The sequence below is a fragment of the Anabrus simplex genome, chromosome 3 (assembly GCF_040414725.1).
Source record: "Anabrus simplex isolate iqAnaSimp1 chromosome 3, ASM4041472v1, whole genome shotgun sequence".
Taxonomy (NCBI): Eukaryota; Metazoa; Arthropoda; class Insecta; order Orthoptera; family Tettigoniidae; genus Anabrus; species Anabrus simplex.
Window position 1 is genome coordinate 234,350,135 of NC_090267.1, and position 27,921 is coordinate 234,378,055.

The 27,921-nt window shown below is 40.4% G+C and overlaps 1 protein-coding gene across 13 annotated transcripts in view; it reads left to right on the plus strand.

Annotated features, from left to right (window-relative positions):
* LOC136866181 (piggyBac transposable element-derived protein 3) overlaps positions 1-27,921 on the plus strand; it is a 217,174-nt gene that overhangs the window by 145,717 nt on the left and 43,536 nt on the right. Inside the window, exon 1 of one of the 13 annotated variants that reach the window (XR_010859513.1) lies at positions 6,665-6,728. The exons of 11 other annotated variants lie outside the window; for them this stretch is intronic. The gene's annotated coding sequence lies outside the window, so the exon portion shown is untranslated. Of the gene's footprint in view, positions 1-6,664; positions 6,729-12,712; positions 12,841-27,921 lie in introns of those variants that run through there. One more of the 13 variants, XR_010859504.2, reaches the window with a different exon arrangement.

Here is a 27,921-nt window from a genome sequence, read left to right on the forward strand (position 1 = left end):
TAAACATCAAATAAAAAACATGACATGGCCTATATAGAATCCGTCACTGCGTTCAGTCATACCACACACTCTCATCGCGTCAATGCCCCGAATCAAATTCCAGATCAGGTCCCGTGCGCACTGCTGGTCTAAGTTGTCAAGGATGTATATTGTTGAATTCTGGGAGCTGCACCATCTATATTACCGGTATAGAGGCTATATCAAATCTTTTTTCTGTTTGTACTCTTCGAATATTAACCTGAGGCTTGGTTTTATGTACTGATCACGTCAAAATAACCTATGTCACGATCAGTTGAATTTTTATCTGTTTGTCTTTTACAGCATCACGAGACAATTGATTGAGGGATTTTCATGAGCATTTACGTTTAGGATAATGATAGGTAGGATCTTCTGTTCAAATTAATTGAGCAGGAGAGGGCTTTCAGAGGGAGCCTAGAACATGAAACTCGATTGGCCTTACAAGAAAATTGCTCATCATAAAATTTATTTAGAATCTTATTTACATTTTTCCGATCCAGTGAAAAATTGGGGGAATATCAGTAGCGATCGTGTGAAAATTTACGTCTAAGAACTGGACAACTAGGTTATGGAGAGTTTCTATGGAGATCATCCCTGTAACATTTCAGAGGCTTTGTACATCCTTCCTGTTACAGTCAAGTGCTAAATAGCTAAATACCAGGTTTGAAAAATTAGAATTGGATAATAATATATACCGGTATGCACATATATTGAAGTCTATCAGCACTATTTGTAACATGAACTAAAAATGACTTACAAGTACGGTCGGCGTGGTACTACTACTACTACTACTACTACTACTTTGTACTGTACTTGCGTATCATGATCCGGTGCACTCGCTCACAAACACCTCGTAATTGAATATCCGCCGCTGCCTTAACCCGCCAAGCAGATCTTCTGACCACCGGCGTCTCGTAAGTTCGACTCTTCTTGTAAGTAGACTCAAATGCACTGCAGCAACAACGTACGAACTCTGCTCCGTTACGCTCAACGTGACATACTCGAGACGGTGTTCAACTTATTGCGGGGAAACGGTACGTTTCTGGATATTGTTTCCTATTCATAATGTTATATACTCAGTCCCCTCTCCAAGCCATCAAATTTTTCAATAGGAATTTAAATGCACTTTGTAGTGTTCTGGTCATACTGCAGAGCACACTGACCTAGGTTAAGTACGTCACCAGTAGCCGTTTCCCACTGCTGGCATGGTTAAGGCCTGTACACATGATACAATCTGCTGGGTAGGTCTGGTTGGCGCGGTAAATCGGGTGCTGCCAGATGCTGCTCTCCACTAGTGATGGGACATTCGATTCATTTTACTGAATCGATTCATTTGATTCCGTTCACGTTACTGAATCGATACAGTGATCCGATTCACGGCTCATTGGTCACTGCTCCTACTGCATCAGTGTAGTATGTGCTGGTAAGACAGCAGCAACAGCATTCAGTGCTCGCAGCTGCCATCTGGTCTTCATACTATGAACTCCTTTCTTAGAAAAAATGCTAGTTACTCTAATACATCGAAGGTTTCCGGCAACGCAGGGTGGGAAAGGTTAGGATTAGGAAGGTAGCAGCCATGGCCTGAATTAAGGTACAGTCCCAGCATTTCCTGGTGTGAAAATGGGGAAACTACGGAAAAACCATCTTAACGGCTGCCGACGGTGGGATTCGAACCCACCATCCCCCGAATGCAAACGCATAGCCACGCGATATTAACCGCACGACAACTCACTCAGTCTTTTTTTAAAAAGTATTTTTCTATCAGCTGAGGATTTTTTTAAATCGTCATATTTTGTATAGGCTACTCGAGATGTACAGTAGCCCGCTGGTTTTCTGATTCAACATACTGTTATTGCGTCTGTCCACATATGATTGAAGTCTTGTGCAACGATGTGACATATGAACTGAGAAAATACTGAGCCGTTCTTCCCAATATAAAACAGGTACTTTTGAGTGGTCATGACTCATGAGCATGACTCATAGTCACAGGGCAGGCTAGAGTCGAGTTTAACTGTCAAATGTCAACTAAGTTATAATACTAAGATTCATTAAACTAATAAATAGTATAACCTAATAGCCTACCTACTTACTAGCTACTTCAGAATTATGTTGTGACTACCTTTTTAACACTGCAAATAAATCCATCTATTATTTAAACCTCCCTGTACGAAGAGGACAGTGAATGCAAATGGGTATTATTTTCAAATGAGCTGAGCTCGAGAGTCCATTATAGCATACGATTCTTTCAGTCTAGCATGTCTCACTGTATGTCTCGCTGCAGCGGAAGCTCGGCTCTCCGCGTGTCCAGTGAGCCGATAAGGAGCCGTGTGTATCATGTGTCTCACTGAGCCGCGCTCGTTCACGATTCTTTCGATGTGCCATGATTCACTGTATGCCTCGCTGCAGCGGAAGCTCGGCTCTCCGCGTGTCCAGTGAGCCGAAGGAGCCGTGTGTATCATGTGTCTCACTGAGCCGCGCTCGTTCACGATTCTTTCGATGTGCCATGATTCACTGTATGCCTCGCTGCAGCGGAAGCTCGGCTCTCCGCGTGTCCAGTGAGCCGAAGGAGCCGTGTGTATCATGTGTCTCACTGAGCCGCGCTCGTTCACGATTCTTTCGATGTGCCATGATACACTGTCTCGCTGCAGCGGAAGCTCGGCTCCCCGTCAACGTCCAGTGAGTGTGCTACTCAGCACTGTCCGCTGGGAGTAAGCTGAATCGTGTGCCGTGAGCTCGCCTTTCCTGTGAATCGATTCACTCGGACACTTGAATGAATCGATACACTGCTTCGAATCATGCATTCAGTAGCCAACACTACTCTCCACACGACACAATCTGATGAGCCCGATCTGTAGTAGGCTTGCTCTGCTCTGAAAACACGCGTGATCATGGCTCCTTCATTTTCTAAGTTTCAAAACATAGGAATTGCATTGACTTTATTAACAGTATCAGTGTGTAATGTGTGGGAGACGCTCCACTGTACTCTGTTAGCGAATAACCAGTCACCAACGAGCTATAATAACATAGAGGGGCCGTATACCAGACATTGGCGTTTCTTGTGGAAGCAAGTTCATAAAGAGCAGCCATGTTTTGAGTTTTTTTTAAAAAAAACGAGTTGGGGTGAGAACATATTATGATCAGGTGACAGGGAGGGAGTGCGTGGCGATTGAACATCGTATGTTTTAAGAAGTGAAAAGTTAGATTCTCGCCTTCAAGAATGCCATCCAGCCCTATGCTCAGCGTACGGCTGCACTAATGGGAGAGAGGTGGTGCGTATGTATTTAAAAAAATATCTGGCGCTACAGCCTTGTGTGAGCCTTGGCCTCTTCTACGATAGTCCGCCATCTACTTCGATCCTAAGCGGCTGGTCTCCATGGACGGATGTTCATTGCCCTCAGGTCGGCTTCAACTGTATCGCCCCATCTATTGCGGGGCCTTCATTGTCGCCGTCTTTAATCTATTCGGGATTTAACTACTTTTCTTGGCATTCGATCTTCCTCCAGTCTTTCCACATGGCCAAGCCATCGCAGTCTCAGTGCCTTAATAAATCTAACTATATCCTCCTGGTCTAATATGCTCTGTATTTCAGCATTCGTCCTTATCCTCCAAACATTCTGGTCTTGAATTGGTCCATAATATTCGTCTAATAATCTTTCTTTCAAATATTCTTTATTTGCATCATCAACTAAAAGGTTCCAGACTTCTGAACCATATGTCACTGCAGGTCTAATAAGGGTCTTTTATGTTTTGAGTTTTGTAGGTTTAGACAATAGACGAGATTTAAATAATATAAGATTTGCATAATAGGCCCTGTGTCCAGCTATTATTCTACGATGTATCTCCTCACTTAATCTATTATTGTCAACATGGTTCCCAAATACTCAAAAAAGTTCGTACATTCTCAAAACTATGTCCATTTATTGTCAAATTATCTTGACGCCTTCTGCTCTCTATAACAGTCACATGCATACACTTAGATTTACTGTCATTCACCTCCAATCGCATCCGTTTTCCTGCTTCCGCCATTTCAAGAAACATTTCCTTCAAATATCTATCATTCCTGGCCATTAACACTACATCATCTGCATACGCACAAATTTGTTTAGATTTATAAATCACCTTGTCTGACTCCTGTATTAAGAGCAAACTCATTTCCAATTCTTCCTTCCACCATCGCCTTTGCCCTTACTTCTCCCAAACTGATTCTGAACATCCTAATCAGTTTCTGTAGTATTCCTATTGTTTCCATATATTAATGTAGCTTATCCTTGTATATACTATCAAATGCTTGTCTAAAATCTACAAACAACATATATTATGCTCATAGCATTTTTCCATCGTTTGACGTACGGTACAACGAATATTTGATCCACGGTTACTAGACTAGACGGTAGGGGTCACGCGCAGGCTCGCTTTAGCTGGTGACGTCATCTGATCCCCACTGCCGGGCTTGCAGTGAAAACGACCCATTGTAATTGTGCGTTTCTATTAATGATTTGTTTGTTTTTATTTAACCACATGCTAAAAAATTTTCAGTTTTGTCAAATATAATTGCCAGTTGTTACGTGTAGGTAATTATGTTGTAATTTCAGTATTTTTCAGATCATTACAAGTAACACTGTGCTTAACACGAACTATTCCTGTAGCTTTCTCACTAGTTAATTATCTTTCGCCTCGCAAACATTTATGGTTCGGTTTTCGTATTTTCTATCCATCCAGTGATTTTAGAACAATTTTATACGTAGTTTTATTTCTAAAATTAGTTACAAAAATTAAAGAAACATGACCAATAGCGCGGGATGCTTTTTACCGTTGTTTTGGTGGATTGTTGGTGTTAAGTAGTATTACAACATCTAATATTATATTTTGTATAAGTTATTATTTATAAATGTGTATTGCCGGTTGAATGTTGGTCAAAATCCCCTGAAGAAACGTCAGCCTCTTCCACCATATTAGGGGTCACAATTTTTTGGTGGGGAAAGAGGTTTTCACAGGCTTAGGTCATATAGAAATGTGGTGCGGAGAAAACACTCAGTCAGAAAATGCGATCAAATGTTCAATATTTAAAAACACCTAATGAATACTCCTAATTATTATGGTAGTGAAACTGTATACATATTTACATTATATAGGTTCCACACATTATTTTTACTTGGTTGTTTTACATTACTTCAAAATCAGTCTATCGAACAACTCTTTAATTTTTTTCACACTTCTTTTTTCATTAGGAGTTCGTTTACACCTCTTGCAAGAATTCGTGTGCCTATGTTTGTTTATGTTTTTCATCCTTATGAACGTTCTGGTTCTAACGAAGCATAAAACAACGAAATATTCAAGATCAGGATGTTTTTCTTTTCTTTTTTCCTTTAAAAACCTAAAATCTCCTGGACATTTCTTAATGTAGTTTCCATGGAAGGCACTAAATTCATTTTCCATTTTCTTCTTCTTAATATGTTTACCCTCCAGGGTTGGTTTTTCCCTCGGACTCAGCGAGGGATCCCACTTTTACCACTTAAAGGGCAGTGTCCTGGAACGTGAGACATTGGGTCGGGGATACAACTGGGGAGAATGACCAGTACCTCTCCCAGGCGGCCTCACCTGCTATGCTGAACAGGGGCCTTGTGGGGGGGGGGATGGGACGACTGAAAGTGATAGACAAGGAAGAGGAAAGGAATTGGCCGTGGCCTTAAGTTAGGTACCATCCCGGCATTTGCCTGGAGAAGAAGCGGGAAACCACGGAAAACCACTTCCAGGATGACTCAGGTGGGAATAGAGCACATTTTTACTCATTTGACGTACGGAGGCTTAGTGCACCCCGTTCCATCCCTCGTACCACTTTTCAAATTTCGTGGCAGAGCCGGGAATCAAACCCGGGCCTCCGGGGGTGGCAGCTAATAACACTAACAACTACACCACCGAGGCGGACTGATGTTTACTTTTGTTATCTAATTCCTTCCTCAAGATTGCATTATTAACATTTTCTGCTTCAGTTGGCGGCTGCGATTGTAAAATTTACCATATCTCCTTACGATCATTTCGATTTTGTGCCCTTATTTCACGATCTTTACAGAACTGACTCGCTAAAGCATTACTACTCAGTGGCAAATTTAAATGTCAGGCCGTAAATCACGTCAAATGTTAAAGTTTCGCTGTTCTTTGGAAAACGATGCAATTTAATGTTTAAGTCCTTCTGATGTCTATCGTGGTTAGAGCAACCAGCGGCAGCACAACACACCATGGCACAGCACAGCGCAGAAAAATTAAACTCTTACACTGTTGAGAAGGTAAACACCATCACTAGACTAATGGTGTTCTGCTTCGTTTAGCGAACATGGGGAACGCGTGACGTCAGGAGGCGTAGCTTGCTATTGCGCACCCAACTGATGACCCCTACCGTCTAGTCTAGTAACCGTGATTTGATCTACTGTACCCCAATTTCGAATTAGGTTTCTGATTTATTTACCTGCAGTAGCCCTGAAATGAAGGATGAAAATCCGTCCGTCCAGGAGGGCGAAAACACATCTGTCCGAGAGAGCGTAGACACAGAAAACGTGAGTACGTCTATACAGAGCGAAGTAGGATACAAAACTTACAGGTGTCAGATATTTTGTGGTGAGACGAATGACTGTGACTCAGACTTGGATATGGAATCACCATTCTCAGAAGAAAGTTGTAGTGATGTGGACGACAACAGCACCTATATGAAAGAGGTAACATTTTCTGCAGTACCGTACTTGTATTTCTTATACCTTCGCTTTTCTTGTTTAAATTATGTCATTTCTGCGGCGCTTCGGTGTGCAAGACTATCACTGGAAACAAAGGAGCATGCATAGTTGTAAAAACGCATTGCATATATGACAATGTTTTTACCTGGGCATCCAGTCCTGTCGGTATTGCATCGGGTATGTATTTGTGCAAGTTGAACTTCAACTTAACGAAAGATTTTACACGTGTCTTAAAAGCGGCATTTTTTTCGAATCATACTTTTATAAACTTGTGAAAATATTGCTTTGAAATTAAATTTTGAGGGTGCTCTGAAATAAGATATTGTGTGTATATCAGGTTACGGACACTGTGATTCACCAGGTGCTTTATTTTGTATTCATTTGGCTACCAGGCTGTGCCCATTCAGCCAAAACTACTGTTCGGAGCTCACGTGTTTGCCTGTGCGGGGCGAAGTGGAGAGCTCGTCCTCCACACAGTTAACTGCCGTTACCATCGTAACCTCCTTACTACTACTACTACTACTACTACTACTACTACTACTACTACTACTGCTACTAAGGTTATTGGCTTTACGTCTCACTAACTACTTTTACGGTTTTCGGAGATGCCGATGTGCCAGAATTTAGTCCTGAAGAAGTTATTTTACGTGTCAGTAAGTCTACCGACACGAGGCTGTCGTATTTGAACACCTTCAAATACCACCGGACTGAGCCAGGATCGAACCTGCCATGTTGTGGTCAGAACCGTCTGAGCCACGCAGCCCAGCAAACCTCCTTACTGCTACGTAGTGGAAAATATCGGCCCGCTCTTCAGGTGTCAGTTCGTATCTGCGCTCTGTCTAAGTCGTTTCTGTCATTCATTGTTGTGGCATTTTTTTTTCAGAGATTTTTCTTTGAGGGTGCAAAGGTTTTTATGACTCGGTTGGTTAATTTTCTGCTTTCATTATGTCTACCGTTCGCAAGACGCGGAAAACAATTCGTAGTGAAGCTAGGCAAAATAGGGAACATTATTAAGCAGTATAATAAGGAAGCTTGAGAATGTAACAACCCGCATCATTAGCTAAATCACCCTGTTTGATTTTTAAACCATCATAATTAAATTCTTGATTATAATAATTGAACGAGTTGGCCGTGCGGTTAGAGTCGCGCAGCTGTGAGCTTGCATTTGGGAGGTAGTGGGTTCGAATCCCACTGTAGGCAGCCCTGAAGATGGTTTTCCGTGGTTTTCCATTTTCACACTAGGCAACTGTTGGGGCTGTACCTTAATTAAGGCCACAGCCGCTTCCTTTCCACTCATAGTCTTGGTGTAGACCTTCGAACATGATACCATTTAGGCGATCATTTTTGATAATTGTCCTTTAAGTGAAGACATCTGTGACTTAATTCCAGTTTTCAAATGAGTGTTTTATGCGCTCTGAATGTTATGATACCATGTTTTTAAGAAGATAGATACCGCTACGCTTCAGTCAGACTGGTTGATGCTGTGATTCCAGTGGTCACAGTCCTCAGCATAGCAATTAAGTGAGCTCCAAACAGTATATATATTACTAAATTAAAATACAAGATCATTAAAACTGATGATATTATTATAGTATTATAAGAATAATTGAGTAATTGAGTCTTTCCTTTTAAGGTAAACCCGGAAACAAACATAAGACAAATAAAATAAAAGAAGTCAAACTGATAACTGTAGGTCTTGTAGAAACAGATATAAAATTCATATGTTTGGTTGTTTGGTCCGGTCAGTAGAGATATGTCTTGTTGGTAATGAATAATCCAGTGAGACGGGTTTCTTGAGTAGAGCAATTTGAAAGAATACAGTATGATTCGTACCCCCTTCAGTAGGAGCAGTAGTAGCAAAAAGGTGACCGTATAACTCGTTTGCGGTGAAGATGATGGGAATCTTTCATGATTGAATTTGAGACGAGCTATAGTGACTATAAACTTTCTGGAACAGGAATGTTTCTTGTACCAATGAGCAGAAGGAACCACAGGATGCAATTGATAGTATTGGTGTCCTCATCATCGTGATGTGATCTGCCACTCATCGTTGCAAGCAGATAACAATATTTTCTCTTGAGGTGAGGTAACATATTATCAGCTGAGGAAACTGTATTGTATGTTTCACCTGGTTTCTCAGCAAAGCACGTAACTTACTCTATCTTGAATCAGAAAACAGATACAAGATTAGATGTTATTGTTGTTGCAATGGGGAACAGTAGTCGGAAATTTGGGAAGAACGGCTTGCGAAAATCTTTGGAACTCAATGGTTGAACAGTTACCCATAATAAAGATTTTTTTTTTTTTGTCGGATTGTCATACAGAAATCAGTCTCTCTTGAAAACAAACTTCAAAAACATGATTCATGAATTTAATGTTTAACATGTAGCGAAATCTTTCATGAAGAAAATCAGTAACAGCTGTGGTAAAAGTTCCGTTCTGCAAGAATGGAAACATTCATTGACAATAATTTATGGTAGTCTTCAGCTACTTGTGAGAGAAATAGTGAACTAAAAGATAAGTTTATTTTGATTCTTCGACATAAGCAATGGCCACTCCGGGGAAAAGGGGTGAAACATTACATTCTTGTGACTATAATACACTGAGTAATGAGAAAATAAATGTATGGCATGGATAAAAATGATTCCCAGGAATATAGTATATTGTTTATCATTCAAAACAAATAATTCTTGGGTGACTTGGAACATGTTAATAATTTTTTAGCACACAAGCACCCTTGAATCTTACCACAACGCCCATTGGAACAACAAGGAAGTTGTAGACAACATAATACACCTTTACGCCGAATTAAATTAAACTGCTTTTCTTCAGTAATAACATGTCGAATTTCTGTAAATTGTTCTGGTTGCAAATTAATTGAAAGTTTATATCAAGGATACTCGTAATAAAGCGAAACGAGTCAAGAAATCTCAATTTTATAGTATGCTTCTCATCTACTTTTATGAATTTTGTTAATGCAATATATCGCTCTTTGTTCTGAGGGATTAGTTCAATTTTTTCATCTGAAGCTCCAAATTCTCTAATAATAAAGTGTGAGTCGTAGCCAGATAAGTTACGTAGAATTACAGGAATTAATGTAGGAACTCTGTATTTAAGATTGCAGCTATTATACGCTGGTCATCTGTACAAGCCAGTTAAATGGTCATGATCTAAAACTTGGGTCATTTTCTGAAAATTCGCCATCACAGATACTACATTTCGTAGCACGTTTATGTTGTAACTGAATTTTAGTCAGTGGTTTCATATGGATGTTAGTATTTAGAATACAGCAAACACGTGCTACATCTCTTTCAAGTCTTTCTAAAAATGATTTAGCAGCATCAGGGCCTCTATACAGCTCTAACTTATTAAGCGTACTATCATAACTACACTTGATATAATACGCAAAGCTATACGGCACATGCATGTGAGTAGTATTAGTATAAGAGATGTCTGGATTGGACGCGCACGTGTTACATGGTTTGAGGATTGCTTCAAAGCCCGCGTAGATGACAAAAGGCACCCACAACTGCTTGTCATAATTTGTAAATTTTAAAACATTATTATCTGTGGTTGGAACAACAGGAATTAAGTCAAGTAAGTCATTGTCTGTGGTAGGTAACTCTGTACATACATGAATGCAGCCATTTTAGAATGGTTTGTTAACTGATATTCTGTTATAAAATCCTGCAAACGTCCATCTCATAGCCACTTTTTCCATCATGTTTTGACAACTGTCTACTAACAAGTCTACTCAAATTTGTAATCCAACAGAAGTGACTATTCTCACTATCTTCTACATATAGTAAGTTAACATGAGTACCCTTCTTATTACTTGTATAATACAGAGGTCCTACCACAGACTTTTTGTCTACGCCATACACATTAATACTAATATTATTTAGTTGTTCAAGCGCTTAACATATTTTAACTGCATAGGAAATAATATACCTTCTAAATTTAGTTGTGTTGAATAGTGAGGATACGATGATGTTCTTTTGGCTACGTCTGTTTTTATCGGGTGTAAAGTCGACATACCAGCCCATGCATAATACGCCTCGTCTTTGTTTTGGACGCTTACAACAGCTTCTTTTCGCTTAATCCACGTTGGTAGCTCGATGTACGAAGATCCTCGCAAGGGACTGTACTTATTGATATTAACCTCTAGATACCAATCTTCAACTAAAGCCTACCCTGATTCTTTCTTTTGAAACCGTTTACTTTTAGTAGAGATAACGTTTGAGATATCTCCAAAATATTACTAAAATCAGTTGACTCACAACTATATTCTTAGTATTAAATGATTTAATATCCGTTATTTCACTTTCATCTGTGCTCTTAATATACAGTACAACGCAAAAAGTTCAAAATTAACTTTAAATAAATTATGATCTGACAATGTATTTTTAAGAAGTTGTTGCACATCCCGTTTAACGCAATTAAAGAAGTTTTCAGTGCTTTGAATTTTCTTACTAGCACGAATTCTGCAACTCAAAATCCTACTTCTGAATGCACTGTCAATCACTACGATGTTTGTAGTAGCTGCAGTTCTACAAGAATTGTTTCTATGTGCATTACTTCTTTAGTGGCGCTGAAAATGTGAAGATTGTAATTGTTTGCAGTGTATAGTTTGAAGTTCTTCACTGTTCAACTTCATTTTTCCTAGGTTTTTTACTACAGCTTTCTTCGCCTACATCAGTATTTATACGCTTTCTTCGCATAGCTTGAGGGCTATAGTCGCAAGTAGATGCCTGAGCCTGCTGATGTAATGCTACTACGTGAGACTGGTACTCTTCTACATTAGCAAAATATACCCCGCAAACTTCACATAAGGCGGATGTTATGTTAGGATGTTTTATTTTAATATGACGTGCAAGGCTATCCCGTCTTGTAAACGTAGCCCTTCACTGCCAGCATGGGAACATAATGTGACTCTGTTCAGCACCTTTATGTCTAGCAAGAGCATCACGCCTTGCAAAGCGCTTAGTACACAGATCACGCTTAAAAATAGTGGATGCTAATATGAGTACTTCACGCTTAACCATAGATACTAATATGAGTACTTCAATTAACTGTTACAGCTTCTTGAATCTCTGCAAAAAAAAAATAATCGCAGGCTACCTTATGAAAGAGATATTTAATAATACACTTTATATTCTTTTTCACACCTAACAAAATAGAAGCACTCTTGCAGATAACAATGGATGAGGGTGTTCCCGCTGTTAAAAATGTAACAACTTCAGCTAACTCGTTAACTGACACTCTTCAGTTGAATGTCCTTCTGTCGAGTCGCAAGGTTAAAAACTAGAAGAAACGAAAAATCGATTAATAAAGGTCAGATAAGGTAATCAGTTTGTAGTTACAAGAGAACAAAAATTTATCAATAGAGATTAGATGTAAGAGTAAAGATTCAAACATAGTTGCAAACTTAAAATCGGAAGAAACCAAGTGTTGACCAATAGACGTCAGACATCGTCGCGAGTTTGAAGTTAGAAGAGACCAATAATTTAAGAATAGAGATTAAATGTAAGAGTAAAGGGTCACATATAGTTGCAAAGTTAAACACGGAAGAAACCAAGTTTTAACAATAGAGGTCAGACATCATCGCGAGTCTGAAGTTAGAAGAAAGCAACAATTTACTAATAGAGATGAAATGTAAGAGTAAAGGGTTACATAGAGTTGCAAAGTTAAAATCGGAAAAAAACACGTTTTGACCAATAGAGGTCATAGATAGTCGCGACTTTGAAGTTAGAAGATACCAACAATTTGTCAATAGAGATTGAATGTAATCGTAAAGAGTCCGTCGTGGTTGTAATGTTAAAAACTTCAAGCATGATTCAGTAATAATACTAATAAGAAGTAGAACGTGCCTTATCAAGCTTCCTGGTGAGTAATAACAGACACGCAGTTGATAACCCCCGACTTTAAATAACAATCCAAGGTTCAAACGTATGAATTTCTTTTCACCTGCAGACCGGACAATAGCATGTATAAACACCTGCAAAAAAGCTAGCTGTAACAGGAAACTTCCTGTTTGCTTGTCAGCATTATTTCGAGCCTTGTAGTTGCAACACAGTAACCGCTTTGGTCTGACAACGTGAGTGATGAACACGTTTTTATTCTTTATTTTGTAATACCCAGCTGGGTTGGGGATTTTATTCTTTATTGGGGAATTCTGATAACACGCGAACTCCTGCGGGACTAAATTCCAGCACCAGACTATATTCTAGATTTTTCAATTCCCAGCTAGGTCGATGATTTTATTCTAGTTAGGTCGGCGATTTTATTGGGCAATTCGGATATACGCGAACTCCTGCGGGGCTCAAAATTCAGCCACCAGATAAATTTTCTTATTGAGTACGCATGTTGAGTATTCATTACGAGGGTGGGTTCGATCCTCTAAATTCCGTGCAAGTTGGCCGTGCGGTTAGGGGCACGCAGATGATGATGTAAACATTATGTTAGGCAGTTGGAAGTCTCTAGGGTTCAAATCTATAAGCTCGAAATGTATCGCCAACTTATTCCAAGTTCAGCTTCAAGTCCTGGGAGGTTAGGTTAGGTTAACGCGTAGTCCGCTTAACGTTAGGCCTGCAGTTAAACCGGGTATCGAACTTAAGCCTTATAGCCGCCAACTTGTTCCAAGTTCAGCTCCAAGTCCTTTTTTTTTTTTTTTTTTGTAAGTTGCTTTACGTCGCACCGACACAGATAAGTGTTATGGCGACGACGGGATAGGAAAGGCCTAGGAATGGGAAGGAAGCGGCCGTGGCCTTAATTAAGGTACAGCCCCAGCATTTGCCAGGTGTGAAAATGGAAACCACGGAAAACCATGTTCAGGGCTGCCGACAGTGGGGTTCAAACCCACTATCTCCCGATTACTGGATACTGGCCGCACTTAAACGACTGCAGCTATCGAGCTCGGTAACTCCAAGTCCTGGGAGGTTAAGTTATTTTAACGCGTGGTCAGCGTAACGTTAGGCCGGCAGTTAGCCCGGGTATCGAACTTAAGCTTTATAGCCGCCATCTTGTTCCAAGTTCAGCTTCATGTCCTGGGAGATTAAGTTATGTTAACGCGTGGTCAGCATAACGTTAGGCCGGCAGTTAGCCCGGGTATCGAACTTAAGCTTTATAGCCGCCATTTTGTTCCAAGTTCAGCTCCAAGTCCTGGGAGGTTAAGTTAGGTTAACGCGTGGTCAGCGTAACGTTAGGCCTGTTGTTAGCCCGGATATCGAACTTAAAGCCTAAAAGCTTACATATTCAACCTTATAGCCGCCATCTTGTTCCAAGTTCAGCTCCAAGACCTGGGAGGTTAAGTTAGGTTAATGCGTGGTCATTGTAACGTTAGGCCTGCAGTTAGCCCGGGTATCGAAGTTAAGCCTCATAGCCGCCAACTTGTTTCAAGTTCAGCACCAAGTTCTGGGTGGTTATGTTAGGTGAACGCGTGGTTAGCGTAACGTTAGGCCTGCAGTTAGCCCGGGTATCGATCTTGAAGGGTGGGTCGGGGATTTTATTCTTAATTGGAGAATTCTGATAATACGCAAAATCCTGCGGAGCTAAATTCCAGCACCACATTATCTTTTCTTATTGTGCATGTATATATTGACTCTAAATTATTATTAGTGTGTGTTATTGTACATAAGTCGCGAACTTGTGGAAGCAATGAACTTTGTATTTACTGTCTTAGCAAATGGGTTACTTCCCAGACTAGTCAACTTGCTCGTGCAGTCATTCATTTTGCTGTTATGTGCATGCTAGGCTAAATGCGAAAAACAACGAACTTGGTATTTAATGTCTCAGCAAATACTTCCAAGTCTAATCAACTTGCATGTGCAATCAATTGTTTGCTGATATGTGCATACTAAGCTAAATGCTAAAACAACGAACTTGTTACTTCATGTCTCAGCAAATACTGCCAAGAATAATCAACTTGCTCATGTAGTCAATTTTTTTTGCTGAAATGCATTTCTTGTCACGACGTGACTTTAGCAGTATTCTCACTCCGTACTAACAGTCCACACTTTTCAGGGGAAAGAAGAGCTTGTCACCGATTTTTTCCTCTTATACACTTAACCTCTTTAGTTCTGAGTCCAAGTAATCTCCAGGTTCGAATCCTTAGCCAACCGCCGTAGTGAGGTCATGTGAGGTTATGCATGCACTCTTTGTCAGCACATTCCATGAGATGGAGGCCTCTCCCGGGTAGCCTGTGGTGGTGATGGCCGCCGAACTCTCCAAACTATCTATTCCGGCAGGGTAGGAGATGTCAGGGGCGTAGCCAGGAGGGTACTGGAGGGGGTCAGACCCCGCCCCCATGGAACATTTACAAAAAGAAAATACGGAAAAACTGGCAATAAACTATAAACTAAATAAACATTCTAAGATATAATTGTAGAACGAACAGATCTGTTAAAACTACTTTCTAAGAAACCTCAGAAATTGGACTTTAGATTGTATGCTAAACATACAATTTGGTGTAAAACTGTTGACCTTGATCATATTGTTCTTGTTCTGTATTTTAATGTAAGATTTTGTTGTGTACCGGTACTAACTAACGCCTTGGCATAGAGCGACCGCTGCTTAGCCCGAAGGCCTGCAGATTACGAGGTGTCGTGTGGTCAGCACGACGAATCATCTCGGCCGTTATTCTTGGTTTTCTAGACCGGAGTGTACCGCTACTGCAATCTGAATATCTGGAATCAACAAAACGCCCTTGCAGAAATAACAATATACGTGTCGATCATAGCTGTACCGAAATGCAAAGCGGGAGTAGTAAGTTCCTCCACTAATATACCTGGTACACATTTCTGTTATTATGCTGAGTGAACGCCTGGCGGGGGGAACTTTTCAAAATGTCAAATTACTCAGTTAATATTACCTATATCGAAAAACTGTACATCATAACAGTTGTGTAAAACATAATTTCGAATCTTTTATATTTCATGCACTTTTACCTTACGAATAATAATTTTTCATTTTCATTCATTCATGCCGTATCGGCCAACTTTGGATCACGTCATTTCAACTGGCTACTTCTGACTTTGATGTCTGCTCAGTACTTCCACAAGCGTTCTCGGTGTCGTTCTTTCCTCTCCTGCGTCCATGCCTTCCCTGGTTTTAATTTTAGCTTGTCTCGGAAACCCTGGAACACAGGAAGTTTCTTCTTAAGTGGGACACACTCCTGAGGGGCCTTGTAATGTATGGAGTTGTACATTTCTGTTCCACAAAAGATTGAAATTCTCTTGTATATTACCAGTGAACTGTTACAAGTTTTACAAGTGACGACATATCAATAAACATACAATATCATAGCATGAATCAACTGCTTAAGCCGCGTATACACTTGAGCATTCGCCCCGAATGAGCATGCGTTGCCGATGTGGGAGCGCACAAGCACGACTCGCATGCCAGCCTGTTGAGCAAGTTCCCACTGTGTTCGCACCTCGTGCGGACCGAAACACCGTCTGTGTTTAGGTGTAGTGTGGTGTTTTGCCTGACCTGAGGCTACAATGGTGAATCGAAAATTGATCGTTGCCAGTTATTGTTACGGTATATGTATTTATTGCATTCCTTGAAAACAAAAAGGAGAAAGCGGTGGTGGCAAAGAAAACTGTATGAAGAGAGATGATTTTTAGGTATTGTAATAGAACTCGTCCTTGGGGTTCCACAGAACGGGATACTTGTGGTAGTACCCCAGGAAGATAAGAGAATTATCCTGGGACAATTCCATTTCAACTTGAAATTACTTTCACACTCTTCTTTCACTTCACTTGCACGAGGAGATCGCATATGCATAGGCGGAAGCAGTCGGCTCAAACTGTTCGGGCAACCCCACTCGTCATCAACCGTCCACACTGAGCACGAACAGAGCACGTGCTCACTTTGAGGTGCCGACAACATTCGGATCGGGCTGAGACATGCGGATCCGTTCGGTTCGCCCTGTACTCATCTGAGCAAAACTGGACAAACGCATGCTCATTCGGGGCGAAAGCTCAAGTGTATACGCGGCTTTATGTTCGTATTCCATTCGTTGAATTAGGTTATGCTTGCCTCATTTATCGTAATATCGTATTTTAAGGTAAGTTATGCAGCAAAGATTCAAAGAACTCTAATATTTCTGTGAATTTCGTAATGCTAAAATGTTATTTTCAGTTTATTTCTTTGATGATAGGAAATTACTCCGTTATTATCACCAGTGCCGGATTAAGGTGTTTGGGGGCCCTGGGCTATTCAAAAATGTGTGGCCCCTTCTTCGTAACATCACATAAGACTAGCATACTGAAGTCGTTATAGAACTACTTCCACCTAAATTAATGAATAGGGAAGTGTTGAAATAGACTACAATTTTTCTCTATTTTTCATGTTAATATTTCATAATGCCAAGACATATTTTACATTTGTCTCATCACTATCAAATCGACATACAAAACAGAACTTACGTTTTTTGGCACCATTAGGATATTTTCTATCCATTTTACAAGAACATTACAGTTGTAACTTACGAATGGTTCAATAATCAGAGGTGAACTGGAAGTTCTCTTACTGATGAAAAGAGATAGTATAGCATGCGCATTCAACAATGCTTCCCCTGTCCTCTCCCGCTCACTTCCTAGACCTCTTCCTCATTTCCCCTCTGCCCGTACTCGCAAGCTGCCAGATTTAAATTTTCGTCAACAATAACCTTTACAATAATTACAGTGCGTGAGTAGCGAGGATTCGTGTCTCCGGACGGTAACTGATTTTAGCAGAGATGAAATATTAACGCCGACAGCTGATAAGAAGGAAGGAAGGAAGGAAGGAAGGAAGGAAGGAAGGAAGGAAGGAAGGAAGGAAGGAAGGAAGGAAGAGTGCGTGTTCGATATTTTGCGAGCGTAAATATTCATATACATCGACGGAGGTGGAGCAGCAGGCCTCTTTATACAATTTTAGGTTCGGCCAATGGCCGGGGCCCCTTAGCACGCGGGGCCCGGGGCTGCAGCCCCTCTAGCCCCCCCGTTAATCCGGCCCTGATTATCACCCATTCTGTTCTTCCGCGATCCTCGCATATGTTCCACGATAGTCTGACATACCCACCTTGGTCTGTCATTAGGAATCTTGCTTGTTGTTTTAAGGGGCCTAACATCGAAGGTTATCGGCCTCATTAGGAATCAGATGCCGCTAATAACGATATTCGGCCGCCAAACTTAATTGTTACGAAATTGCAAACTCTGCATGAATTGTTAAAATGGTGTCAAGAGAAAAGAAGTTATTCATTTTGAAGGAAATAGAAATAAGGAAAGATATTCTTTTCGGTGCATTCAGCGAGAGCCTGAAAAAACAAGACAAAATAATTGGTTGGATGGATGGAAATATTTGACTTGGGAAAAGCTCTTGGAGCTTTTGAGGGGAAAAGTTGGATTAATGATTGGAATTAATTGGAATTAATGAGTCCAGGAATGTCCTTCTTGGAACATGTTTGTTCAGTATTTTCAGGCCAACGAACAATTTGAGGAAATGTTATATCATTTATTGCAGCTACCACAGAACGTATCGACCTACAGACCGAAGATTTTGCCATCCCATGCATATCTGCAATACCATGGTACTGACCACCATTCCCTAGCCAATGCAGTGTTGTTAGTAACTGTTGTTTAGCAGAGAGAGATTTATTTCTATTCGTAGGATGTTTGAACCTATGCCCAATATCCATCAAAAAATTCTAAAACGCTCATTGTATTCAAATAGTGTTAAACTGGAAGTTTATTCTTTCCCTATACAGACGGTACTTTTCATTTTCATCGCCATCACTATCTCTACTGCTATACCACATATTTATCAAAATGTATCTGAGATAAGTATATTTAAATAGCCCTAGTACATTTATGTATTGTTGTCCTTTCACTGGAAGAGAATACTTCTCAATTCACTAGTAAGTTACAAGTACTAGTACTTTCGTGGAACACATCCATAAGAATTCACTGGTAATTTTTAAGTATGGAGTAGTAAAGTACAACTGTAGAAAATTCTTTTTTTTTGGAACAGAAACTCTGGCATTTGTACTAGTTACTAGAGAATTTACTTGTAATGTACAAGACCATACTTTTGTGGAATAGGCCCCGGATGTCATTATGTGCGATACCCACTTCTTCAAGGTCTCTATCCACCTCAATGAACCAAACCCCTCTGATTTTCTTCTGCTGAAAGAAGATAATGATGTGGTTGCTAGTGGCTTTACGTCGCACCGACACATATAGGTCTTATGACGACGATGGGATAGGAAAGGCGAAGGAGTTGGAAGGAAGTGGCCGTGGCCTTAATTAAGGTACAGCCCCAGCATTTGCCTGGTGTGAAATAGGAAACCACGGAAAACCATCTTCAGGGCTGCCGACAGTGGGATTCGAACCCACCATCTCCCGGATGCGAGCTCACAGCTGCGCGCACCTAACCGCCGGTCAACTCGCCCGGTCACAAGCATTTCTTATACTTGCGACATGGTGAGGAAATGTAGCAGCCTACATACACATCTTCGCGGAGAAAGCAACTTCTAGAAGCAAATGGCGGTCCTCAGAGAAAAGAAAGTTGAAGTCAATGACCTTTCACTTTAAACAGCGGTGCACGGCATCGACATACTGTAATTAAACGATACAATGATTTACTTGGGAAAGATTGACACGGCCCGAATGACTGGTTTCTGGACTATCTATTTATTTATTTATTTATTTATTTATTTATTTATTTATTTATTTATTTATTTATTTATTTATTTATTTATTTATTTATTTATAAGTGGTGAACGTAAGGATCGTCGCCCTCTCTTAACCACATTCTTGAATACAGGTTAGATTGTATTATTCTTACAAATTTATAAGTTGATGATTATGATAATGATGTGATGGTGGTGGTAGTGGTGGGGAGAAGAGACTTTAATATTCAGTCCGCAGTGAGAAATAGAGAACAGGATAGCATATTGACTAACTTAATTCTGTATGTACTGAACGAGTTGTTTGTGCGGTTAGGAACACGTAGCTTTGAGCATGCATTAGGGAGATGGTTGGTTCGAATCCCAGCCAGGAATATGATTTCCGATTTTCACATTAGGCAATACTGCGGTTTGTCTCAATTAAGGCAACGGCCGCTACCTTCCCAATCTAGCCCCTTCCTATCTTTGCGTTCCCGAAAGCGTTCGATGTGTTGGTGCGCTTAGCAAAAAGAAATCTGTGTCTACAGTAGGTATATGACTGTGGATAATAAATATGATACTAACAATAATAAAAATCGTTATGCGCGTTGTGCCGTGTGCTAATAATAATAATAATTTTAATTTTAAAATGACCCACTATAGACCGCTAGGAACCAAGACTATGTTATAGTATGTTTCTTTTCCGTTTCTTCCCAGAACTTCATGCGTCGACTGATTGCCTACCTCCGTTCCTCCGATAACACTCTCCGAGGTTGACGTCGAATTTTCAAAAGCAAAAAATCCGCAGTAATCTGTCGCCGGAAGTCCACCCTGTTAGTTATGATGTCATCTATTATCTTCAGTCTTCGTAGATCCCATCGTATCTCTTCCAGCCAAACGATAGTGTTTACATTTGGTCTTAGATAGCCTGTCGTTGTTCATTCTGTGAAGGTGACCATTGTAGTTTTCCTCGTTTAATTGTGTCTGTAATTTTCTCTATATTGTGATAGAGGTCTTCATTTTTCTCTTCATCCAAATGTCTTTATTCTTTGGGGATCCCAAAATTTTTCGTAAGTATTTTCCCTTTTTTTTTCAGTTCTACTTGTTCACTTTTTGTTCAACGTTAAACAATAGATAATGATACTACTACTACTACTACTACTACTACTACTAATAATAATAATAATAATAATAACGGAGATATTCGCGATTGTTACTTTTTCATAAACTTCCTAACATCTAAGGAAACATTTGTTCAGTCTCAAACTAAAACAAATAATATTATAGTAACTATAATTTCCAATCATTTATATATCATACATTTTCACCACACGGGCTACGATAACATATTATATCTTCACGAATTAAGATTTTCATTGCAGAGTCTATCAACGCCGAGCATCGCTGATATGAAAATATTGTTCAGTCGTGATGGTAACGAGCTGCTTGCGATGGTGGTGGTGGTCTGTAAAACCGCGTGGTCATTAGCTCTTACTGATAAGGGAGATGATGAAGAAGAGGAATGAGAAGAAAAACGAGAAGGAACGACCGATCACTTGAAGAACGAGGGGGAGAAGGAATCATAAAAATGGGGGTTGAAAGGCAAGGCTTCGAACTTTGTAACATTGCGAAGTCGGAAGAAAATAAAATGTGTTGTCCTACAATGTACCAAGCCCTTAAAACGTTGCTTTGCCTCTTCTGCTGCCACTCACTTCTGTCTGATGGCATTACTGCTGCAATTACAAAAAGCAATTTGCGGGTAAAAAACAGCTAGGTAATATATACTGTATGTTACCTTGTATTAGGAAAACTGCATGTTGTAATGTTTACGTCCAGGATCCCTTCAAATTCCTGGGAGACTTCAGAATAGTCAGAGGGTGTGGTTCCGGTCCTTTCTGGGTTATAGCGGTATTGATCCCGAGTGCGCTGTGGAGTGTTCCAGAATGTTCACAAGGGTATTAGGGCTGACCAAAGTGAAGGCCAAGAGGATAGCAGGCATTTGTTGGACCACCCCAACAGCCTGGCCAGAGAGAGTCGACATGAAAACGTTCGTTTCTCGCCCAAGACAGAGGGGAAAGCCATCAGTATGCCACCACATCCTTACGAAGGATTAGTTGTTAGGGATGAATGAAGGAAAATATTTATAAATCGAATGTAAGAATGCTTGTTATTATGAACGATGATGTTTTATTTATAAATGTGTACTTTGGTTTTTTAAATTATAAATTTGTTTTATAGTGGGTAATTTAGAACGAGGGCCTATTTCGTACGTATAACACCTGGTTATATGTATGTATGTATGTATGTATGTATGTATGTATGTATGTATGTATGTATGTATGTATGTATGTATGTATGTATGTATGTATGTATGTATCAGTGTGTCCTGTTATCTTGAGAACAGAGGGACAGATTTTTTTGTAAGTAGCGAATATTTCAGATAGGCTAAACTTAAAAATTATATTTTAGTAGTCCGCCAATTCAATACACACGTTATTTATTACATCTAGTACCACACATGTTTCGTCCCCTAAGGGACATCATAAGGTAGAATAAACTACAATAATATATTAGAATACAAAAATTACATTATTAGTTTGGAAGGACAAATTAAAAACACTTTTACATACGAGGAATTTATTTTAAATGTCCTTTTAAATACCTATCTGTGTCGGTGCGACGTAAAACAAATAGCAAAAAAAAAAAAAAAAAGTGAAATTATTTTCGAATCCGGCGTGCATATGATTTCTACATACCGGCGTTGCGCCTGCCGAAACCGCTATGTGAAATATTTCAGCTTAGAACTTTGGCCGGTAAGGTTCTATCATATCAGTGGCGTAGATATTTTTCCTTGGAGAATAATAATAATAATTTTAATGCACAGGTTGGCAGAGAGAGGAAACACAAATGGATTGTTGGTCATAACTCGGCACATTGGAGAACGAACAAGAATGGAGAACGTCTTATAGACTTCTGTAAAACATTTGTCTTAAAACTAATGTCTACCCATTTTGCGAGACCCCCACATAAGAAGAAAACGTGGAAATCACCAAACCCGTTATTGGGCGAATTCCAGATCGATCACGTCGCAATCTCCAGAAAGAATATGTGTGAGATCCAAAATGTTAGAGTACGGAAGGGATTTGTCGACTCGGACCACTACCTAACACAAATCAAAGTGAGATTCCAACCCAACAGATGCAGACCTAAACACAAAAGATCTCTAAGAGTTGATCCAGAATGTCTTCGACAGAACGCCACGACCTTTCTACAAGACATACGAGAGCAGGACCCCAAGGACTGGCCAGGCCTTCGTAAAACACTTCAGACATCAGCCATGAAATTAGGGCAGCCTCCAAGGAAACGCAAACATAGGTGGTGGAACACGACCTGTGATAAAGCCATTGGTGAACGGATGAAAGCATGGAATCATTGGAATGGACATCAAACAACTAAGAGATGGGAGACCTTCCTAAAAGTTCAGAAAATCTCCTCAAAAATAATCCGCAGGGAGAAACGAGCCTATGACAAAAATAGACTCATGGAAATCGAACAAGATTTCCTTAGAAACAACTCCAGGAATTTCTACAAGACCTTCCGTGAGAATTTATCTAGCTATCAACCACCATCTTTATGTTTCCGTCGAGCAAATGGAACATTAGAAACGAACACCAAGGAGAACTGCACTATTCTAGCTGACTACTTCCGAGACCTCCTCAATTGTGATCCTCCAAAGGAAAGACTGAACTTTGAAAAGCCCATGCCCAACCCCGATTCACAGCCACCGACAATACAGGAAACAGCAGAGATTATACGATCGCTTAAAAATAATAAAGCTCCTGGAGAGGACGGCATCACTGCGGAGATGTGTAAACTTGGAGATGATCTTGTAAGCAAAATTCATGCAATCCTAGTAGAAATATGGGAAACGGAAATGATTCCACAGGATTGGAAGTGTGCATTAATACACCCATTGCACAAGAAAGGTGACAAGGCAGATCCAAACAACTATAGAGGCATATCTCTACTGCCAATCGCATACAAAATCCTTTCCAAAGCTCTCTTGAACCGGTTAGAAAAACAGACAGATCATCTGATTGGCGAGTACCAAGCGGGTTTCAGGAAAGGTCGATCATGTGCAGAACAAATATGGAACTTGAAGACGATATTAAGGATTCGCCGAAGTGCCAGCACGATCGTCACCTTTGTGGATTTTAAGAAGGCGTATGACTCTGTGGACAGACAGACAGTATTTGATACCCTAGAAGAACTCAGAGTGGACAAGAAGACCAGAGCACTTATCCAGCAGACCCTCACAAGTACGACCTCTAAAGTGAAATTCCTTGGAGAAATCTCTGAGCCTTTTGAAATATGTACGGGCGTTCGTCAAGGTGACAGCATCTCCCCTATTCTGTTTAACTTAGTTCTAGACAAAGTTATTAGAGAGTGGGAAAAGGATATCAAGGGTGTGAACATCGGAAATATGGGAAGCAAGGTCAATGTGAAATGTTTAGCATTTGCTGATGATCTCGCAATCATTACTAAGACCAAGGATGAAACAAGGTATGCCATACAGAGACTACACAATATAGCATCAAAGGCAGGCCTCCAGATATCCTACGAGAAAACCAAGTACATGGAAAATCTACGTCAAAATAGCAAAAGAACTCCGCTAGAGATGGAAAACGGCACAATTTCACAGGTGCCCTCCTTCAAATACCTTGGAGAAATTATACTACCATCAGGATTAGACAGTAGTGCCAATGTAGAAAGAAACACCAAACTACATAAGGCATACAGACTGACGTGGAATTACTACAACAAAAGAGTCATATCGCGTAATGCAAAATTACGACACTACAAGACAGTTGTATTGCCTGAAGCTTTATATGCCTCAGAAACCATATGCTTAGGTGGTCACTCTAAAATTACAGAAATTGAAAAGCAGGAGCGGAAAATTCTCAGGAAAATTTATGGTCCTACGAGAGAAAATGGAATGTGGATTAAGAGGAAAACAACGGACCTCTACTCCTTCACCGACAGGTTTACTGATGCTGTACGGAAAAGGCGCCTTAATTTCTATGGCCATATCTACAGAATGAACAGCGACAGACTAACTAAAAGATTATTCAAAGTAATCAACTCAAAGAAGGTCAAAATAAAATGGCTAGAAGAAACTAAGGCGGACCTCCAAGAAATAAATATTACAGACGACATCATGGAAAATCGTGGAGCTTTTAGAACCAAAGTAGCTAATCATAAATTTAGGGAGAAACCAAAAAAGACAACTGGTAGGAAGTGGTCGACAGAACGCAAGATGCAACACAGTGCATTCATGAAGAGATTTTGGGAGGATAAGGCACAAACCATCAAACCAACTATCAAGTTCAAACGCGCTCTATGAATGGGCATAACGAAGGAAGAAGAATAATAATAATAATAATAATAATAATAATAATAATAATAATAAATGGGTGATTTTTCAGGTGGATGTTTTAATATTTAATCATTTACCTTTGTAAAAATAATAAGTGTATCTATTTATAATAAGAAGAAAAAGTGCCTCATGGGAGATACATCCCCCTTATCCCCTCCCTTATAACGCCACTGCGTGCCATTGAATGCTTAATATTGTGCGAGAGACTTCAAGCGGTTTTCCCAAGCGCAACAACGATATGGCCTTTCTGTAAAATACGCGAAGTGAAAGCGGCAGCAGATACAGTAACATATCGATTGATATTCCTGGACTGCATAATTCGTGAATGCTCGTAAGGTTAAACTTGTATCAGATACAGATGACGAATTGGATTCTCTAAAATTTTGCTTATGTACACTTTTTCGATATTTGGACGTTTGTGAAAACTGTAATAATCGCAAATCGTTATTATTCGTCGTACAGATAAAAATGAATGAGATATAAACAATCGGATAGCATATTTTGCAAAACTACCGGTAACATGTACAGTTCTTCGACTTATTAAAATTTTTTACTTAATTCCTGTTGTTCCTCGTGGAACATAGGGCATCAACAAAGCATCTCCATCTGGTCCTGTTGACAGCCAGCCTCTTTACCTCACTCCAGGTCTTGCCTACTTCCATCGCTTCCATATGAACAGATCATCGCCACGTTTGCTTTGGGTCTCCCTCTCTTCCTTTTACCCAGCGCCTCTCTCTCAATTCGTTCCCCCTTCCTCAGTGTATGCCCGATCCATGTCCATTTCCGCCGCTTTATCTCTATGACCACTCATTCTCTCCCGTCCTACTCCAGAGTCCATGGTTGGAGATTACTTCCGGCCAGTAGATGGTCTGCAACTTGGATGTAATTACTCCAGTCACTTTCCAAGTCTCGACCTGCATAATAGAACAGACTTGACATTACTTCGGAAGATGCGCTGTTTGGGCCTGATAGATATTCTGTTGTTCTTCCACACCGGAAAGAGCCGAACAAAGGCACCATTTGCTCTTTGAACGCTCTGCGAGACATCTAGTGCAGCTCCCCTATCTTGGCAGCTACACTGTCCAAGTAAGTGAAGTTATCCACATCTTCGATAGATTCACCATTGAAGACAAATGGGTCTGATAGTTGGTGTTAATCCTTAGGTCCTTAGTCGTCTTTGAGTTGATCATTAATCCCACCCTTTTCCCTTTCTCTACCAAATCTTCGAGCTTTGCTTGCATTTCCCCATGTGCCTCACACAGGAGACACAAATCGTCACAAATTCCAGATCTCCAAGCCTATTGACTAATCCCCATTGGACACCACGTTTCACATTTCGAGTCACGTTTTGCATTATCGCGTCAGTCACAACCAAGAACATAGTTGGCGACAGGATACACCCTTGACGAACTCCTGAACGTATAGATATAGGCTCAGATATACGCCCCCCTCCCCATGAATGACTCTACATGTATAATCACGGTACGTTTCCTGAATGAGATCGACAATTCGAGCTGGCACTCCGTAACGTTTCACTTCCTTCCACACGGCTTCTCTGTTGATCGAGTCAAAAGCTTTATCAAAGTTAACGAACACTGCGTAGAGGCGAGATGACAATTCGGCACACTGCTCTAGAATTATCCTCAAGGTGTTTATTCGGTCGGTGCCTGAGCGATTCGGACGAAAGCCTGCCTGTTCTCGTCGGAGCCTTAAGTTGACATACTCTTGAATTCTGTACAGCAGAATCCTGGTGCAGACTTTGCTAGGGACTGAAAGAAGCGTAATGTCCCTCCAGTTGTTGCAATTAGACCTATCCACCTTTTTGGGTAACTTCACCAACAACCCACATTTTCAATCTGCCTGAATTTTTCCAGTAACCCATACCTTCTCGAATAGAGGCTGTAATATATTGGGCATGGTGTCCATATCAGTCTTCATGACTTCTGATGGAATGTTGTCAACTCCTGCTGCCTTACCAATATGCAACGACCTGAATGCCTTATTGATTTATTCTACTGTTGGAATGCAGGTTTTAATCCTTGGGTCAGACTGAATCTCTTCTTCTTCCCCCACATCTGAATGATCTTCTATGGAGCGGTTTATAACTGCAGAAAAATGTTCCTGCCATCGTTTCAGTTGATCCTCAGGGTTAGTTAAGAGGGTTCCGTCTTTGTTCCTGACTGGACGGCTTTTCTGCATCTGCTTCCTTGCCAGAATTCTCGTGGTGGTATAGAGTTCTTTGAAATTTCCCTATGTTGGCTGCCTTTTCTGCCTGTTGAGACAGTTCCTTTGATCCCTCCTCACACTTCTCTTTACTTCCCTATCCTTTGCAGCATATTTTGATTGCAGTTCTGCCTTTCTTGCTTGTGTCTTACAAGCGTTCATTGCCTCCTTTATCTCCTATCTCTATTGATTTCCCATGTCTGTTCGGTCATCCAGTCTTTTTTCCTGCTATCCTGAAAACCCAGGATATTTTCACTTACTTCCGTAAAGACAGATTTAGTCTTCACCCATTTTTCCTCAACAGTTTCATCCTCCACCTCAGTGAGTGCTTGAAATCGCTTCTTTAGTTCTGTCCTGAAGATTTCCTTCACCTTATTGTCACCCTTTAGCTTTTCAACATCATACCGCTTCTTTATCTGTTCTGACCTCCTTTTCTGTGCCTGGATCTTTATCCTAAAGGTAGCCACAACAAGATGATGATCGTTACCTGTGTCTGTACCTCTCTTATTCCTCACATCCAACAGTGAACTTTATGGCAATCTTTATGTGGAAATACCGTACCACCGATCACCAGATCGTAGCTGGCGCAGAAGTCCACAAATAGCTGTCCGTTCTCATTTCGTTCTCCTATGCCTTGCCTTCCCATGATGTGCTCAAGTCCTTCATTATTCTGGCCCACTTTTGCATTCAAATCTCCTCCAACTATAATAATATCCTTCCTCTTCTGTTTTTTAATCGTGCTATTTATATATATATATAGATATATATATAATCCCTCTGTCTTCCTCCTTTGCTGTCTCAGTGGGTACATAGCACACTACCATCACAACATTCTGATATTGGTCTTGAAACGTGCCACAATTATCCTT